This window comes from Echinops telfairi, unplaced genomic scaffold (assembly GCF_000313985.2).
Source record: "Echinops telfairi isolate 266 unplaced genomic scaffold, ASM31398v2 ScPeMD7_4225;HRSCAF=4972, whole genome shotgun sequence".
NCBI lineage: Eukaryota > Metazoa > Chordata > Mammalia > Afrosoricida > Tenrecidae > Echinops > Echinops telfairi.
In genome coordinates, this window is record NW_022108124.1 from 6,448,244 (window position 1) to 6,467,076 (window position 18,833).

Genomic DNA, 18,833 nt, shown 5'->3' on the forward strand with positions numbered 1-18,833 from the left:
TGCCAAGTGTCAAAAACCATTCACGACTGGCATGATAGTAGCAGGTGAGTCAGTTCCAGGAACAAATCTGGGACTGTCATTAATAACCATCCTTGGAACTGAACCACATATTACATCTGCTCAAAGTCTCATCTAGGTTTCTGAAGTTGGTCGTGGAGTGGGTTGCTCACCTGGGAAATTGTTCAGCAGCCTGGTAGACACAGAACTCTGGATTAACCATATTTAAGAACCCTGCATTGTAAATTCTACAAAACACAAGACCATGGAAAACATTACTGGTTTCCTCCTGAGGGCTTTGGAGAGGTCTGGACAAGAGGAATGGAAAACAGAAATCTCAATTGTTTCCCGATAGATCTGCCTCTTCTGAAGTCTCCCCAAGAAGAATCTCCAAGTCCTGGCTCCTTCACCCGGACACTCCCTCCCCCCAGACTTGATTCATTGAAAGGTGGCTTCCATGCTACCTTCGTCTCGGTAAACAAAGACCATTTCACGGCTAGGACTTTTCTCCAGTTTGTATCTTTCCCAAGCTCGCTGCCTTCTTTCCCTGAACCCAGTGGCTCCCTTTGGACCTAACCTAGAACTTTGCTGACTCATTCACCTCTTAACACCCTCCCCCCCCTATCATATCTCCCTCACCAGCCTAGAACTTCTTTCTTCTTTTCCTATTCCCTAAATCAGTGGTTCTCAACCTTCCTAATGCTGTGACCCTTTCATACAGTTCCTCATGTGGTGGTCACTCGCCAACCATAAAATGATTTTCATTGCTACTTCATCACTGGCATTTTGCTACTGTTTTGAATCTGAAGATCCCTCTAAAAGGGTCCTTTGACACCCCCCCCCCAAGGGGTCACGACCCACAGGTTGAGAACCACTGCCTTAAATAATAGTGCTTCCCGAAGTTCTTGCCTTTGGCCCCGGACCCCCTTCCTTCTCTTAGTGGACACTCTTCCTTAGAATTCTCATGCACTCAGAAGACTTCATCCTCACTTCAGTTGACTGTATGCTCCAATCGCCTGCTCCCTAGAGCCAGCTCTCACTGCTTGCTGACATCTGAAGTCATTTCCAAAAATTAGTTGTACCATTTGGGGATATCTGATCAGTGAGGAGAAGCAATTGCTGGTCTCACTTCCCTCTCCCCTTGACTACCATATTCCTTTCTCCTCTTTCTTACTGCCTCTATCCTGCCGTTTCTAGCCTTTGTATCTCTTAGCTCTAGTCAAGGTACCCCACTTGTGTCAGAGAACCCGACAGCTAATGTTTCTCTACCCACCCACCCAGTTGGTATTTCCTCCTCTTTAGAATTGCTACAGCCTTTCTATTTCTCTTATTATACTTTATCTTTTATTTATATAGCACTTCTAGTACTTAGGGGGCCCCATAGCACAGTGATTATGCCTTGGGTCTGGATCAGCAACCTCCAGCCTAAGTAGGCCACACACCCAAGGAAACTTTCAATTGTCGCAGAACTGTGATCTGAGTAATCAGAGTGTACTCTTCCCTAATCCTCTTACAGTTGCTTTGCTGTGCACAGCTGATTCCATCGGGGAGCTATGTCCATTCTGTTAGAGCAAATCATGGCAGAGGTATCACTTACCAAATTACTGAGAATCCTGGCTGAGCCAAGTCAACCCAAAACCTAGCTAGAACACAAGAAGTGCCCATTGCACTCATCATCAAAAAGAACCTTTTAAGATCTTCCTTGAAGTACAGTGTTGTCTGTGATAGGATAATATCTATATGCCCACAAGTGAGTTTAGTTCATTCAACTATTATGCAGACTTATAGATCAACCACTAAAGATAGTGATGGAGAAATGTTAACATCTGCCAAGTTCTTCCATGTAAAATTGATCAAGCATGCAATCAAGATTCATTGATAAGTACTAGCACTTGGAATGTGAAAGTTGGAAACAAAGGGGAAAGGGAATTAGTAGTTAAGAAATATGACATGGCCGATTGAACTTAAACGGAGATCATATGATAACATTTTACCACATCAATGACTTCTTTGCAAATACCTATTTTTAACAACATATACAAAGACTATACATGTGAACCTTGCCAAATAAAATACACATGAATATAATTTCCTGTGGAAAGAAATGGCGGAGAAGATCAGTATCATCAGCCAAAATAAAGCCAGGGGTTAACTGTGGAGCAAACCGTCAATTGCTCACATAAAAGTTTAGGTTGAAGATAAAGAAAATCAAAGGAAGTACACAAGAGCCAAAATACGACCTTGAAATTATCGCACCTGAATTTAGAGAACACCTCAAAAACAGATTTGACCCATTCAACATTGATATTGAACTGTAGGATGACATCAAGAATATCATGTATGAAGACAGTAAGAAGGTCATTAACAAGTCAAGAAAGAGAAATCAGGTATCAGAAGAAACTCTGAAACTTGCTCTTGAACATACTGCAGATGAAACAAATGGACGAAATGATGAAGTAAAAGAACTGAACAGAACATTTCAAAGACAGTTTGAGAAGACAGAGTAAAGCGTCATAATAAAATGTGCAGAGACCTGGAGTTAGGGGGCTTTATTCCTCCAAAGGGAATGTGTGCTCAGCATTTCTTCAGCTGTGTTAGTCTGGGATGACTAGAGAAAAAAATTCATAGACACTTATGTGTGAGTAATAGATAACTTTATATCAAAGAGTAATTGCATATTAAGAAAACATGCCAGCCCAGACAGTTCAAGTTCATAAGTCTGATATGAGCCCATATGCCCCATACCAGTCCATAAATTCTTCTTCAGACTCTCACAGCACATGCAATGATGCTGAATGCAGTAAGATCACAGGCCAGTGGGTAGAAAGTCTTGTGGATCCAATGGCGGTTGAAGCATCGTGGTGCTGGCAGGGGTCTCCATGTGGCTCCTACAGCTCCAGGGCTCTAGCTCCATTAGCATAGCTCCAAGTGGCTTGTCAGCAGGAACACGAATCAGAGAGAGTGTGGGTATGGCCTCCAGTGAGCTATTTATCTCCGTAGTGCCTCCAAATAAGGTCATCAAGCTGTGACCTGATTGACAAACTAAGCTCTACCCCTTCACTCTTAATAGTCTCAAGTTAACATCAGATTATGTAACTACCACACAAGCTGAAAGAACTGAAGAAAGAAATCCAAGCCTGGATGTGCAATATTGAAGGATTCTATGGATGAAATATTGAACTATGCAGGAATCATCAAAAGAAGATTGAGGTAATACACAGTGTCACTGTACCAAAATGAATTGGCCAACTTTCAACCATTTCAAAAGGTAATGTATGATCAGAACCAAGGGTACAAAAGGTTCATGCAGATCCTGTACATAGACAAAGAGGGGTATAGGACTAGAACAAGGGAAAACTGCATGGTTCCGAAGCAGGAAAGGTATGTGTTAGAGCTCTAGCTTTTCACCATTCTTATTCCATAGTTTTGTGAGAGAAAATAACCCCAGTAAATGGGCTGTATGAAAAAGAAAGAGACATTAGGATTGGAGGGAGGCTCTTCACAGCCTGAGATATGTAGATGACACAACCTTGCTTGCTGAAAGCAAGGAGGACTTGAAGCACTAATTAATGATGATCAAGTACTACTGGCTTCAGTTTGGATTGCAGCTCACTGTGAAAATAACAACTAAAGTCCATAACTGGACTAATTGTAAATGACATGATAAAGGGAGAAAAAAATCAAGGTTGTCAAGGATTTCATCATATTTGAATACACAATTAATGTTCATGGAGGCAGCAGTCAGGAACCAAATGATGGATCGCATGGGCAAATCTGTGGCACACGACCTCTTTAAAGTACTAAAAAGCAAGAATGTTACTTTGAGGACTTTATTGCTCCAGATGCAAGCCATGGTATTTTCAATTTCCTTCTATGCCTGGGAAAGCTGAACAACTAATAAGGATGACTAAAGAGAATTGATACACTTGATATTTGATGTTGAAGACAAATTTTGAAATTACTATGGTCTCCCAGAAGAACAAACCCATCCATTTTGGAAGAAATACAGGCAGAATGCTCTTTAGAAACAAGAATGATCAAACTTTGGCTTATATGCTTTGTACATGTTATCAGGAGGGGCCAGTCCCTGGACAAGGACATCATGCTTGGTAAAATAGAGGGTCAGTGAAAAAGAAAACCTTTTACGAGATGGATTGGTACCATGTTGGGCATCATGACAATAGTTCTGAGGATGGAAAGGGTTTCGTTGTATTGTAGATAGCTATAAGTTGGAACTGGCTAGATTACACTTTACAATATAACTTACACATTACAATTACATCTTACAATAACAAGAAGAAAAATAATTTTATAAGTTATTTTAACTTTGCAAAAAATTTTACAAATGCAGCACAAAATTTTATTTTCCAGAATCATTTCAGAGTACATTGGAAACACAGGGCCCCTTTACTCGCAAGACTATTGATCCCCACCCCCACAAAATGATATTCTTCCACAGAATGACACTAAATTCATCCAAATGGGGATATTAGTACAGACACATTAAACAAACTGCTGATGAGTGTATTTTGGCTCTGTGAATCTGCAGGACAGAGTAGAGCTATCCCATAGAGTTTTCAAAGCTATGTCTTTGTTGAAGCAGACAAGCCAAGCACACCTTTCTTGTTTGGAGTGGCTCATGGATTCAAACCACTGACCCTTAGGTTAGTAGTCGAGCACTTAACTACTGTGCCACCACTGCTACTTGCTGATACATTACAGCTGTCCAATCTCAGATCTCACTCAGTTTTCACTAAATGTCACCCTAGTCCTCTTGATAAGAAAAAGATCAAATCCAGAATTAAACCTTTAATTGTCTTTGTCTTCAGTAGTCTTTAGTATGGCCTGCTGGTGATGTGGAGGAGACCATGGTCTGCTAACCACAGGGTTGGTGGTTCAAACCCACCAGCCACAATGTGGGAGAAAGGTAAGGCTAGCTGTTCCCATAAAGATTTACAAACTCAGAAAACATCATGACCATGATTTGAAATCAACTCAATAGCAGTTAGTTAGCATCCTTCTATTTAGAATAGTCCCCCAGTTGCTACTCAACATACATGGCTTGTCATTTTTGACAGTTGTAGGCCAGTTGTTTGTAGACGCACCCCAGCTAAATTTCTTGGATGCTTCCTCCTGATTCTAATGCATTTTGTGGCAGTAATATGTTAGACATGACACTGTTCTTTTATGTCAGTCTATCAGGTGTTCAAAGTTTCTGTTTGTGACTTGTCTGGCAACATTAGCTTTGATAATTTGATTAAAATGGTGTTTGCCTGATGTCTCAAAAAATTGATTGTCTTTTTTTCTTTTACATTGATAAATATTTTTGCAAGTACATACTTCTTTGAGGCAACATAAATATTTTGTTTCTTATCAAACTTTCACACAGTTTTAATAGTTATAGATGTCCCTGACCTTAATTAGTTATTACTCTAATGACTGCCAAATGGTGGTTTTCTAATGCAAATATTCCTTCTATATTTATTAGTTAGCATTCTCTTCTTACAACTTATTTGTCCATTGATTTATTTACATAAAAGTGGACTTGTACACCCTACTTTGGTCCGTGAGTTACAGCCCTATATTAACAATATCTATTTTGAACTTCAATTTATTGTGGATTAGTGTGTGCTCCTTCCTGACATGTGCCCTTTATTCTCTGGATATTGTTTTACTTTCTAATAGGATAGCTCATATTTCTCTTGTACCTAATTTCCCCAATTCTAGACTCAGCCATTTCTCCAATGAACTGTGTCTCCTTTTAGTAGAAAATGGTATCTAGAAATTAAGATCTAGCCATATGTGTGCCTTTCAGATTGATGTCTGGCCCTTTCAGACCAGTATCTGTCACTACTCCATGTTCTCTCAGTAGACACAGGTGGGAAATACATATAATGATACGTACATATAAATACATTCATCTGTGCATACAGAGATATACCATGTATATATACAATATATATTTACAACCTAATACCACATATCCTCCTATTTTCTCCCTTTACAAATGTACAACCACTGTCTATTTTGTTACTTCCCATTTGTGTCACTCTCCCCATTTGTAAAATTCTCTCAATGCTGTTTCAGCCCCCTACCCTCTGTTTAGAGCTCCAGTTTCCACAAGGCCTCCTAAGCTTCATTTGTTCTAATCTTTTATTACAAAAAAAAAAAATCATAGTTCTCTTACCAAGACAACTTTATTATTCCATGTGTTAGTCGGGGTAGACTAAAAAAATTCATGGAGATTTATATTTATATGTAGGAAACAGCTTTATATCAGAATATTGCATATTAAGAAAACATCCCAGCCCAGTCCAGATCAAATCCATATATCCAATATTAACCCAAATGTCCGATAGCAGTCTATATGTTCCTCTTCAGACTCATGCAACACATGTGATGACACCGAATATAGGACGACCACAGGCCTGTGGGTGTAAAGTCTTGAGGATCCAGTGGTGGTGGAAACATCTCAGTGCTGGCGTGGGTCTCCACATGGCTCCTCCAGGTAGCTCCTGGGCTCTGTCTCCAGTGTAGCTCCATGGGGCTTGTCAACAAGAATGTCCCACAGCAAGAATGGGTCTGGCTTCCAGTGAGATATTTATCTCCTTAGTGCCTCCAAATGGGGTATTCAAACTGCGACCTGATTGACAGACTAAACTCCACCCCTTCACTCCTTAATAGTCTCAAGTTGACACCAAATTATGTAACTACCACATTCCACAACTTTCAACCGATTATCCTTAGTTGGTTTTTTTCCTTATCCTCTACCCAGATTATCTAAAGCCTATGGCTTAGATTTTGAAACCCCATCATGTGATTTTTGTGACATGAGGTTCTGAACGTTCTCTATATTGAGTCTACTTCCCCATGAAGGTTTTCTCAGCACACCCCCTGAGTGTTCTTCTGTGTGAGAGCATGATTCCACAGTTACATATTCTGAGCTAGCCTCCTTTTCTCTTCAGCATGTTTCAAAACTATATGCACGTTTCACCACAAATATTAAATTTCATTTGGTTGATCTATTTTAAAATTAAAGTGCACACAAATGTGATGTGACCATAAAGCAAACAGATGTGAGGTTTAGAGAAATGGGTTTCTTTACTTTTATAGTTTACTGTAAATATTTTAAAAACAAATCCTTGTTAAAAGTATTTGTTCTTCATGGTTTCCAGAGAGATGAAAGACTGTAGACACCAGCAAACAAAGATACAGCGTCTGTAATTCGTAGGCTTAAACCAAACAGATTTTAGACACATTTGTGAAGGCCTGGATTGGAAATTTCAGTAACTACTGAATAGCATTTACTATGAAACTTCATACCCAGCTCACCAGTATCCAGGTTACGTAGGAGACTAGGTTCTAGTGCCATAAATTATAGATTGCATTGGCAAAATACCAACCCATACATATATTATTAACTGAATTCCTCATAAGAACCCTCCGAGGTAGACAAGACAGGACCTACATGACTGCACATGCTACATGCCAGAATTCAAATGCAGTCTGGGCTTCTGTTCATCTCCCCTCCCCCTGCTGTCTCTCCAGACTAGGTTATGTTTGTAATCGGTTTCCAACTCCTCAACCACATCTTCTTATGCTGTGCATCCAAACTCCCTTTTACCTAATGAGGTAGATAAATGAAGCCAATCAAGTCTAAACTCATGGGGAAAATGCCTTCTGAAAGATGTTTGCTTTAAGGTAGCTAGTTTATTAAAAAAAAAAATCATTTCCCCTTGAAAACTAAAAAGCAGGGTAACAAAAGGAATTCCCAGGATGACTACATTCACAAATTAGAAACCTCTTGTGATGTTCATTATGGGCAGTGCCCCCCCCCCGCCCCCCTGCCTTTGCTGAGTGAGCACTTTTTTCCCTTTGGGGTTGTAATTTTAATATACAGAAGGGATAGTACATTTCATTCACAGATTATTTTTCAAAGATATTTATGCCAGGGTGATTGCTTTCGGCTGGGTTCTCTTGAGAAGCAACATCAGTGACGTTTATGTAAGTGTGTGGGTGTGGGTGTGCATTCCTATAAAGAAATGATTCACACAGTTATAGAGGCAGGAAAGTTCCAGGTCAGATGTCAGGCTGTAAGCTTCTCCTGACTTGCATAACTATAGGGGCTAATGAATTCAAGACAGGCAGGTTAGATGACAAGATTCTGGCTATAGAGGCAAATGATTCCAAGATGTGCAGGCAAGCTGGCAAGTGGCTGATGACTTGCAGGGTCGATCGGCAGGCAGTATGGCAGGCCACTGGCTCAGTCCAAAGACCCAGAGGCTGGATGAGCCAGATGCAGGACCTGGACCCAGTAAATGGTCAGCAAGTTTTGCAGAGTCCTGACGCCCATTGGAAACAGACCACACCCTCTAGAGGTAGGGCTTAACTATCAACCATTGAGAATAGGGGTCCAGTTAGTCGACACAGAATCACAGGTGTTTATGTGTGTGGGGTGTGTGTATCAAATTTTGATGTTCATCATAAATCCAAAAAAGGACATCATTTAATTTTGATTAATCTACTACTTCCACCATTTTTACCCACTGAACATATAGGGAATCCTTTCACTTTAAGGTCAGTTAAATGATCTTAAACATATATTTTCTACTTTAATGTAGCATTTATGCTGTTTTAGGATTAGATACTTAACACATGATTATTTATGTTTTAAAATGCAAGAGATTATGAAGAAAAAATTAAAATTACATACATTCTCATTACTAATAAATAACCACTGAAACCTGAGATCTCTTGAATATGTTCATCCTGCATGTGCATACGTTCTTTTTTAAGGTTGTGATCATAATTTGAGTTTTGATTTTTGCTTTTTATTTTCACTGAGATCATTAATAATGTTCCCCCATGTCATTAAAGCTTTGTGATATATCATTAATGGTGAAAAACAGCCTATGTAATGTATTCTAATTTATTTTTTGGTGATGTATTAAATGCTAATATTAGAAATGTTGATTATTTCTTTTCACTATTAAAATAGAGCAATGAATACATTATTACCTAAATCTCAATCCACAACTTTAGATAGATTTGTATAAGGAGAATTATTTCAAAGGGCATGAACTCTTTTAAAAATATTGATTCATATTGTAAAATACATTTCCAGGAAAATCATGCCAGCTTATACTCAACCAGCAAATCATCAAAAGTATTTAATATTTTAAATTTATTTTGCCAATTTGATAGCTTAAAATTATATCTCATGGTCTTAATTGCATGCACTTGACTATCATAACACTGAATATTGTTTGCATCTGTTAGCTTCCTATGCAAGGAGCCTTCGAAGAGTTTATGGAAAAAAATCAATTTTTTCAAAACTTCTAAAACCCCCTCGTGTGTATGTGTGTCTGTGTGTGTTTGTCTGTTTCCTTCTATTTGGTGGCAATTTTTCTAGTAAGCTATTCACATTATTGTTACATTTCTTTCTTTTTTTTTTAATCAATTTATTGGGGCTCATACAATTCATCACAATACATAGATCAATTGTGTAAAGCACATCTATACATTTGTTGCCCTCATCATTCCCAAAATTCTCTTGCCTCTTGGGTTCCCGGATTTTTCAAAAATATATAATAATGCTCACATAGCTGGCACAAATCTTAATAACCATTTTGTGACTTGCTGATAATTTTTATGTGGCAAAATGTTGGTGGTGTCACTATGTATTCAGAAATCCTAATGTTTAAAATCTGAGATTGGGCATTTTGGTAAATAGAACCATTTACCTCTAAATCTGATCATCTGTACTGGATATTAAGCCAAGCTATTTAAGGAGTCCAGCAAGCCATTACCAAGCAATCTCCACTGGCAGTTGTGGAAAGCAGTGAGTTATACAACAGCATTTTTCCAAGCTCTGTCTCCTGTAACCTTTTGGAATGGAGCTTTGGACTGACCTAGTCCTTTGGGAACTTTGCTTCTCTCCAAACATAACATTATTTCCTGGTTTTAAGAACTGAATCTTATCAAAAGTACCTCAGAAACCTTCTGGGGGACATCAAATGTCTATTGCCAAATAGCATTTTGATGAGTTAAGTGTAAATGAAATTGAAACATATGGACAATATTTCTCTAAATAAACAAGGATATAAAGTAAAAAGGTGCTTGGCCAAATAGGTCAGGGTCTGTTTGAAAGGAAAAATGAGTTTCATTCAAGTCTAAAATATAATCCATTTACCAATTGTGGATCTGATCTTGAAATAAACTGGATCTAGGCTGGCCATAAGTATTAATAATCCCTGAGAGAAAATAGGGTCCTAGTTAGATTTCTTTCAACCTCTATCCCAGGTCCCTTTGCAGCAATACTTTTTTTAAAAAGAGAGACAAGCATACACAGTATATTTCTTTTTCTTTCATTCCCATCGTGCCAGTTCAAACACGATGGATCAACACATTCACTGCCATGATAGGTTCAAACGTAACAACTCTGAGCATGGTGTCATCCCAGCCACGTTAGGGTCTGTGGCACACAAGGCTTGTGCCTTGACGGTGCCAGCACTTCGAAATATGGACAAATGTCCCTCCACGTTCACAATGTTCAGAACTCATGGCCATCGGTCAATGCTGACTCACAGCAACACTATAGGACAGGACAGAACTGGCCCTGGGGGTTTCCAAGCCTATAACACTTTACAAGAGGAGAAAGCTCTTTCTCCCAGAGAGTAGCTAGCTGGTGATTTCAAACTGCTGAACTTGTGGGTAGAGACCCAACTCGTAACCACTATGCCACCAGGTCTCCTACATCCACAATAGATTTTGTGAAATGGGACATGACGTGATTTGGATATTGTGCAAACATCGTATTACATACAGGAAGTCCCCATATGATAATAGGTAAATCCAAGTAAAGCCTATTATATTAATATATTATGAGAGCCTTCTAGACAAAGCCAAGAGCTGTAGCTATGGGATACAGGAATAGGATTTGTACAGTGTGTGGCCGTCCCACCAGCTGTATCAGTATTTGATGCAAGTCAGGTGTGGAGGAGGTGGCAGACTGGTTGGAAGGGCACACGAAGAGGTGACTGAAGGAGCCAAGTGTGCAGGTGCCAGGAGTATGGCTGGTGAGGGGGGCCCTGGAAGCTGCCACCAACCTGTTGACACAGCATTTTTAGCCACGACCTCTGGGGCCTGGAATTAAGAGGTGCCACCAGCAGCGACGGTGGAAGAGGAGCCGTGACAACTGCTGAGGGTAGAAGCTGCATAGCTGCTAGGCAAGCGAAGGAAGCAAGGAAGAGGGGCAGGAGGTGCTTTGGGGACTGGGATGTGCCTTGTATTCTCGCTTCTCATTTATTCTGGGGCTTTGGAATCTTTTAAATAACAAGGTAGAAATAATAAACAACAGGAGAGCCTTCATAAGAAAATGGAAAAGCACTTTATGAGACCGCGGATGTATATTTAATGGGATGTTGCCAAAGTAGATGTTAAGCAAAACATACCTGTTTTTAAAAATACATCAAGCCAAATAAATCCTCCTAATTCATCAGAAGTGCAAAATTACCTTGGAGGAATCAAGCTAATCCAAGCCAAAACTGCCATCTGTCCACAGTGAAATCTGTCAATTGTGTCTATTTGGGAAATCTCTAGTTGATTCTATAAATGGCTCAATCTTACCTTGCTTATTCAACGCTACTCTCTTCTCCAAAATCTTGCAGAGCCCTGCAATTACTTTTTGAAAAGAAAGAAAGCATATAAGAACATATGCTTCATTAAGAACATTCATAAAAGAATGTTCATTAAGAACATTCATAAAAATTATAAGAGTACACAGAGGTTGGCTTTGGAAGAAAGCGATCTTAGGTATAAACTCTTGCTGGCACTTGCTATGGGGTATTGGGCATATCATGAAAAACATTTCTGTGCCTCAGTTACCTTATCTGTGAATTGGAAATATTGATGTCTCTTCTGCATCATTCACTGGTGTTGCAGAAGAGTTACTGGGGAAAAAATATATATGCTAAACCAAGCCCATAAACCAAACCCAAATGGTTGCCATCAAGTCTTTTCTAACTTATGGTGCCCACATGTGTTTCACAGTAGAACTGCTCTCTGTAGGGTTTTCTGTGTCGATGATATTTCAGAAGTCAAAGAGGGGAATAGAACACTTCAAAAGACAGCTGGAGAAGACAAAGTCAAATATTATATAATGAAATGTACTAAGACCTAGAGTTAGAAAACCAAAAAGGAAGAACATATTCAGCATATCTTAAACTGAAAGAACTAAATCATTCAAGCCTTGAGTTGCAATATTGAAAGATTCTATGGTCGAAATATTGAATGATGCAGGAAGCATCCAAAGAAGATGGGAAGAATACACAGAGTCACTGTAATAAAAGAAGTAGTCAACGTTCCACCATATGCAGGACAAAGCATATGAGAAAGAACCATTAGTACTGAAGGAAGAAATTCAAGTTGCACTGAAAGCATTAGATTAAAAACAAGACTTCAGGAATTGATGGAATACCAACTGACATGTTTCAACAAGCTGAGGAAGCACTGGAAGGACTTATTTATATCAAGAAGACAGCTACTTGGCCAAATGACAGGAAGAGATCCATATTTGTACCCTTCCAAAGAAAGGTGACCCAAAAGAGTGCTAAAATTATAGAAAACATCATTGACATCAAATGCAAGTAAAAGGCTGCTGATGATCATGCAACAGCAGTTGCAGCAACGCGTTGACAGGGAGCTGTCAGAGATTCAGTCTAGGTTCAGAATAGGACTTGGAAAATGAGATATCATTGCTGATGTCAGATGAATCTTGGCTGAAAGCAGAGAATACCAGAAAGATGTTTACGTGTGTTTTATTGACTATGCAAAGGCATTCGACTGTGTGGATCATAACAAACTATGGATAGCCTTGAGAAGAATGAGAAGTCCAAAACACTCCATTGCCTTTATGAGGAATTTGCACATGGTTCAAGAGGCAGTTGTGCGAACAGAACATGAGAATACTGCGTGGTTTAAAATTAAGAAAGGTGTGCATCAGGGTTGTAGCCTCTCACCATACTTATTCAATCTGTATTCTAAGCAAATAATTAGAGAAGTTGGAATATATGAAGAAGAATGTGGCATTGGGATTGGAGGAAGGCTTATGAACAACGTGTGGTATGCAGAGATACTTGCTTACTGAAAGTAAAGAGAACGTGAAGCACTTGCTGATGAGGTCAAAGATTGTAGCCTTTAGTATGCGTTATAACTCAATGTAAAGAAGACCAAAATCCTCACAACTGGACCAATAGATAACATCATGATAAACACAGAAAAGATTGAAATGTTCCAGGATTTTTTCTTGCTTGGATCCGCAAGCAATGCTCATGGAAGCAGCAGGAGATCAAAGGACATGTTGCATTCGGTAAATCTGCTGCATAATACCTTCGTGTATTGAAAAGCAAGGATCTCCCTCTGCTGACTAAGGTGTGCCTCCCTCAAGCCATTGTATCTTCAATTGCCTCATATGCATGTGAAAGTTGGACACTGACTCGGAAGACGGAAGTAGAATCAATACGTTGGCATGTTTAGTGCTACTGAAGAACACTGAAAGTACCATGCACTGCAAAAGGACAAACAGGTCAATCTTGGAAGAGGTAAAGCCACGGTGCTGCTGAGAGGCAAAGATGGTGGAATTTTATCTTAGATCCTTTGGACATATTGTCGGGAGAGACTAGTCCCTGGAAAAGGACATCATGCTTGGTAAAGAAGAGGGGAGTGAAAAAGAGGAAGACCTTCAACACGATGGACTGACACCATGGCGGCAGCCGTGGACGTGAGAACACTTGTGGGGATGATGCAGGATCTGGCAATGGTGTGCATACAGTTGCTATGGGTGAGAACTGACTGGCTGACACATAACAACGACATGGTTTTTCAGAAGAAGAATTTGAGTCTTTTCTTCTGAGGCATCACTGAGTGGCTTCAGACCACCAAGTTTTGCTGGGTAGTCAGGCACTTAACCATTTGTATGACCCAGGAGTCTGACATATACGTCGTCGTTATTTAAGACACTTTCCTAAGCCTTCACCATGATTTTCGAAGTAACACAATCAAGTGTTGCGAGGACTCTTGAGAATGAGGGCAGAGAGGCTGATGGAATTAACAGCACTGCTGTGATCGTCACTGCTAACCACAAGGAGAGCAGTTTGAAACCAACTGCTGCTCTGTGGGAGAAAGATGACGATTTCTACTCCCATAAAGAGTTGAGACCAGAAACTCACGGGGCAGTTCTACTCTGTCCTATAGGGATGCTATGAATTGGGATCGACTTGATGGCAGTGAGTTTGGTTAGGGTTTCGCCAAATCCAAAGCTTAGCCTTCTTTTTTGGTTTCCAGGAGCAGCGAACGTTCCTTTCACACAACGCATGCTCCTTTGAGTAAAATGAGGGCGCGCAGAGACTGCACTGCCCGCCTTCTTGACTCGTGACTGTTCTCTCAAATCACTTAAAAATAAACAAACGGACAAAATTCCAATCTAATACTAAGGTTCTCGGCCTGTTCAGAAATGTTAACAAATAGATCCTAAGTAGCCAACAGGCCTTGCCAAGGATTCCTCAGATTCCTAAAATGATATTTTTACTAAGTCTCAACCTCCTAACGCTCCAATACCCTCCTGTCCCCATTATGATCAAAATTGTTTTCACTGACCACACAATCCCCAAGCAGGGCTCCTTTGAAACCAAAGAAGGGGAAGGGCAGCTGACTTCGGGAATCCTTATCTCAAGATATTTTCATGGAGTTGTCAGGATTCAGATAAATATTACTGAGAGTAGAGTACTTATGATATTAGGAGCATATGAAAATATTAAATCACAAATCTATGGCTAATTTACTTCAGAATGTTACTATATTTTCATGCCTGTATATCTCAATGCTTAAAGAAGAAATTTTGCCAAGAATTAATGTACTTCATGAGCTTACCAGGCCTCACAGCAAAAAGAAACCCAATCATGTCTTCTCATCTTCTTCTTGAGACACAGCTGAGCAATTGCTGCTACAGGCAACTGATTTCCCAGGATATGTCACATTTGAATGTTATTTCTTTTTCTGTTATAAGTATATTTGTACATGCATAAGCACATAAGATACACTACACTTAAATTAAGAGAATAAATTTTAGAGTCTGATAGACTGAATTCACATCCTAGGTTTGCCCTAAATCATTTTTTGTGATCTTCAGGAAGTGACCCACCATCTCTGAATCTCAATCCCCACCTTGGTTGTCATGAGTTTGTGCTTATAAAATAGTCATGATAATTCAACTGTATCCAAAACTACATGAACTGTGCTCCACACTGGTAATGGCAAAAATTTTAATGTCCAGAATATTCGCCTATTCTATTTCATTGCTCTTTGAATCTTTCTCCTGAAAACACATATGTAAAATTCTCTGCTTTACTCTTACTAAGCTTAAGCCATTCCACTGCCCGTCAGCATCAAGCTTAGGGGCTCACATTGAGGAAAAGTCTTGCACACTTCAATTCAAAGCTCCCAAAGAATGTGTAAGAGTCCCTTGTGGTGCAAATGATTAATACACAGGATGATTCAAAGAAAATTGAATGTTCAAGTCTACCCAAAGATGCCTTGGAAGAAACATCTGGAGATCTACTTTAAAAAATGTAGCCACTGAAGATTATATGGAGGGCAATTATACTCTGACACACGTCATATACTGGAATCATCATGTATTAGAGTCATTGGATGACAGCTGATCTTACGGGATTTGTACTCCCTTTGTAAGTCAGAGTGTCTGTACGCATGACCTTAAACAAATCATATTCTCTCATAAGCCTTTTTTGTTTTTAAAGTGATGACGGCTATCTGCTCTATGTCCGCCCTTAAGAATTTATTTTAATAAATTGTAGCACTATATAACACATTTAATAAATTGTAGCACTACATAACACATTTAATAAATTGTAGCACTCTATTAAAAATGAGGTTTTAGAATTAACCTCCATAATTCAATTTTTCTTGTTATCATTCACCATGACAACAAACAATTTCTCTTTTCATTTGATAATAAGCAAATCATACGGTGTTTCTCTTACAATGAAGTTTGCAATGAACACTGCCCAAAGAATGCAGATTCCGTTTCACTGATAAGCTTGCTCTTGGTCTCAGGCCTTTGAGAACTGATTAAGTATCACTAACGTAATCCACATGTAAGCATGCATGAAATGACTGAAGAGCAACATTTCCCCAAAACCAGAGAGCAAAAGTTGTAACTCAAGATGAAGCAACGGGGGAATTGGGCCGAGAGAGATGGGGTAGAAGGGTAGAGAATGATCGGGCTCCTAGAGGACAAGAAATAAACCCAAAGGGAACGTTCTCTATGCAATGGGGGAGGTTCTTCTAGGAACACTTTCAATCTAGATATTTTTTAGCTTGGGCTTCTTTGGTCCCCTTAATGGCAGGAAAGTGTCTAAGGCCTTTCCCACGAACAGTTAATAACAGGCATTTCTAGGAGGCTCTCCTGCAGAAAACACAGCGGCAGCATCTGACAGATCTGTGACACAACAAATCAAAAAGAGAGGCGCTGAAGCCAGAGCGAGACTCGCAACGGAGCTCCGCAGTGGCACCGGAAACGTTTTGTGCTTTCAAAGTTGAAGGCTGACAAATGCAGATCAGAAGGCTGAGAGGAAGACCTAGGAGCCGAATCAAGGAGATGCCCAGACTAGGGCATTTAAAAGCAGATCAGAGGATGCCACAAACCCAGGATGATAAAAGAAGGAAGATACATAAACAGATCTTCTACTACCAGAGCCTTCCCTATGAGACCAAATAGGACCAAAAGAAATGCTAAGGTTGCCAACCCACACAGCTGTTTTCCCAGCCTCCTCCACACCTGCCGTACACCCGCAGTCCCGGGACAATCAAGAGCCTGTTTACTCGACGGAAGAGAGGAGGCATTGCTGGTCTCCACAGCGTGCTTTTTGTGAGCTCCTGTGCACACCGAAATGTAGACACCCAACATGGCCATTTGATAACATGTACTTGTATGTCTGGGTGACATTGATTGCATTTCTGGATGTAGTGCGACCATCATCGCTGTCCATTTCCAAACCAGTGAATTGTTTCTTACAGGAATGTAAAACCTCTGTCTTAAGCCCAGGTTGAGCAGGCCGCCATCCCTCTCCTTAGAAAAACATTTCCATTTCTTTGAAGAGGGTTATTAAATCACCTCTCAGAACTCAGATATCCTTAGGGGAAAAAATTAGTAAGAAGTTCTCACACACAAAAAAGCTCTGGCAATATTTCTCTGTGACTCCCGGCTCCCCTCCCCCAAAGATTCAATTAACAAGAGGGAAAAGGTGGCGTGTTTTTAACAAGTTCTTCACGCTGAATTGCTTAGAGATGTACATTAGGCCTCTTTTTAGTAATAGGAAAAAATTATCTCGTCATGACTCGACTCTCTTTCCCACCTCCGGTGGAGGATTGCAATCCATCAGCCGGACAGCAAGATTGATTTTTTAATTAAGCCGGCATTTGTATCGGCTCGCAGAGCCACCGAAGGCTTCCCTACTGTATCTTCCCAACACATTCCGATTTGTATTCATTTACCTTCACATTTACAGCACGTTCAAAGTGTATGTGTGTGTGTTTGGGGGGCGGGGGGCGAGGAGATTGCCACCTTTTCCATTCAAATAGCCAATAGGATCACCACTGCTTTAGGGAAGAATGACAGCAAGAGACTGAGCAAAGAGAGGAGACATTGACAAGAGGCCACTTGGACTCGATTTGGCTCACGAGTGGATGGAATTTGTCCCCCATGACCCTGTGGGGTGCCCCCCACTCGGCATCCCAGCTCCCAAGGTCCAGTTTGTACGCAGCTGCCAGCTAACGCAGATGGCTGGAGGAGGCAGGCTTTTAGCATTTATTTCTAAAAGCTCCATTTCAAGCACTGCTTGCCAAAAAGGTACAGCAGGCTTTTGTGCAGGCCTCGGGGATGAGATGTGCTCGTGATTTAATTTACTTTGGGGAGGAACATGAAACCCCGAACAGAACAGCTCCGCCAGATGCAGAGTCCTCTGGGAGAAAACCGACTTTAGCAATTCTGGCGCCAGCGTGCGAGGGGCCTCGTTGCTCCGGACCATCCTTCAGTGGGAAGCGCTGGGGAGTAACTCAGACGGAAATCACCAAGAAACGTTTGCGGCTCTTTCCGTGTGTTCTGGCAACATCTATCCATTGCCTAATATTTTATTTAGGAGGGCAGTCTTGTTACTCATTCAAAATGCTAATTTCAATTTCTGGAGCATTCTGACCTGATCTGGTATGAAGTTGATTTATGCTCAATATAAACCACACAAAAAAAAGGGTGGGTGGGGTGGATGGGAGGGGGTTGAGAAACTATAACAGAAGGAGGTTTGCTGAAGCAAACCAATGTGAATGTTGGGGTGGGGGGAGTTGTGTGCTGGGCTTATTTAAAAGACAATTTGTTTTAAAAGCTTAAAACAAATCCTCTCAAGTAGGAACTATTCATATTCATGAAGTTGCTTTTGGAATTGGGCAGCAACACCTCAGGCATACATGCCTCCCTCAGCTACCCAAACACAACGTGTTCCCCACTGAGTGCATCATCATTTTCTGTAGCCACATCCTCTTCTGGACTACCTACTGTATATGGCACCAAGATGGACCGCCAAAAGAACAAACAAATCCGTCTGGAGTCCAACCAGTGTGCTCCCTGGAAGCAAGGGTGGACAGACTTTGTCTCCTGTACTTTGTGTGTTGCTTGCATCCACAATCAGTGCAGCAGTCAAGAGATCAAACGCCACATTGTATTGGGCGAATCTGCTGCATAAGACCTCTTTCAAGTGGTCTGCGGG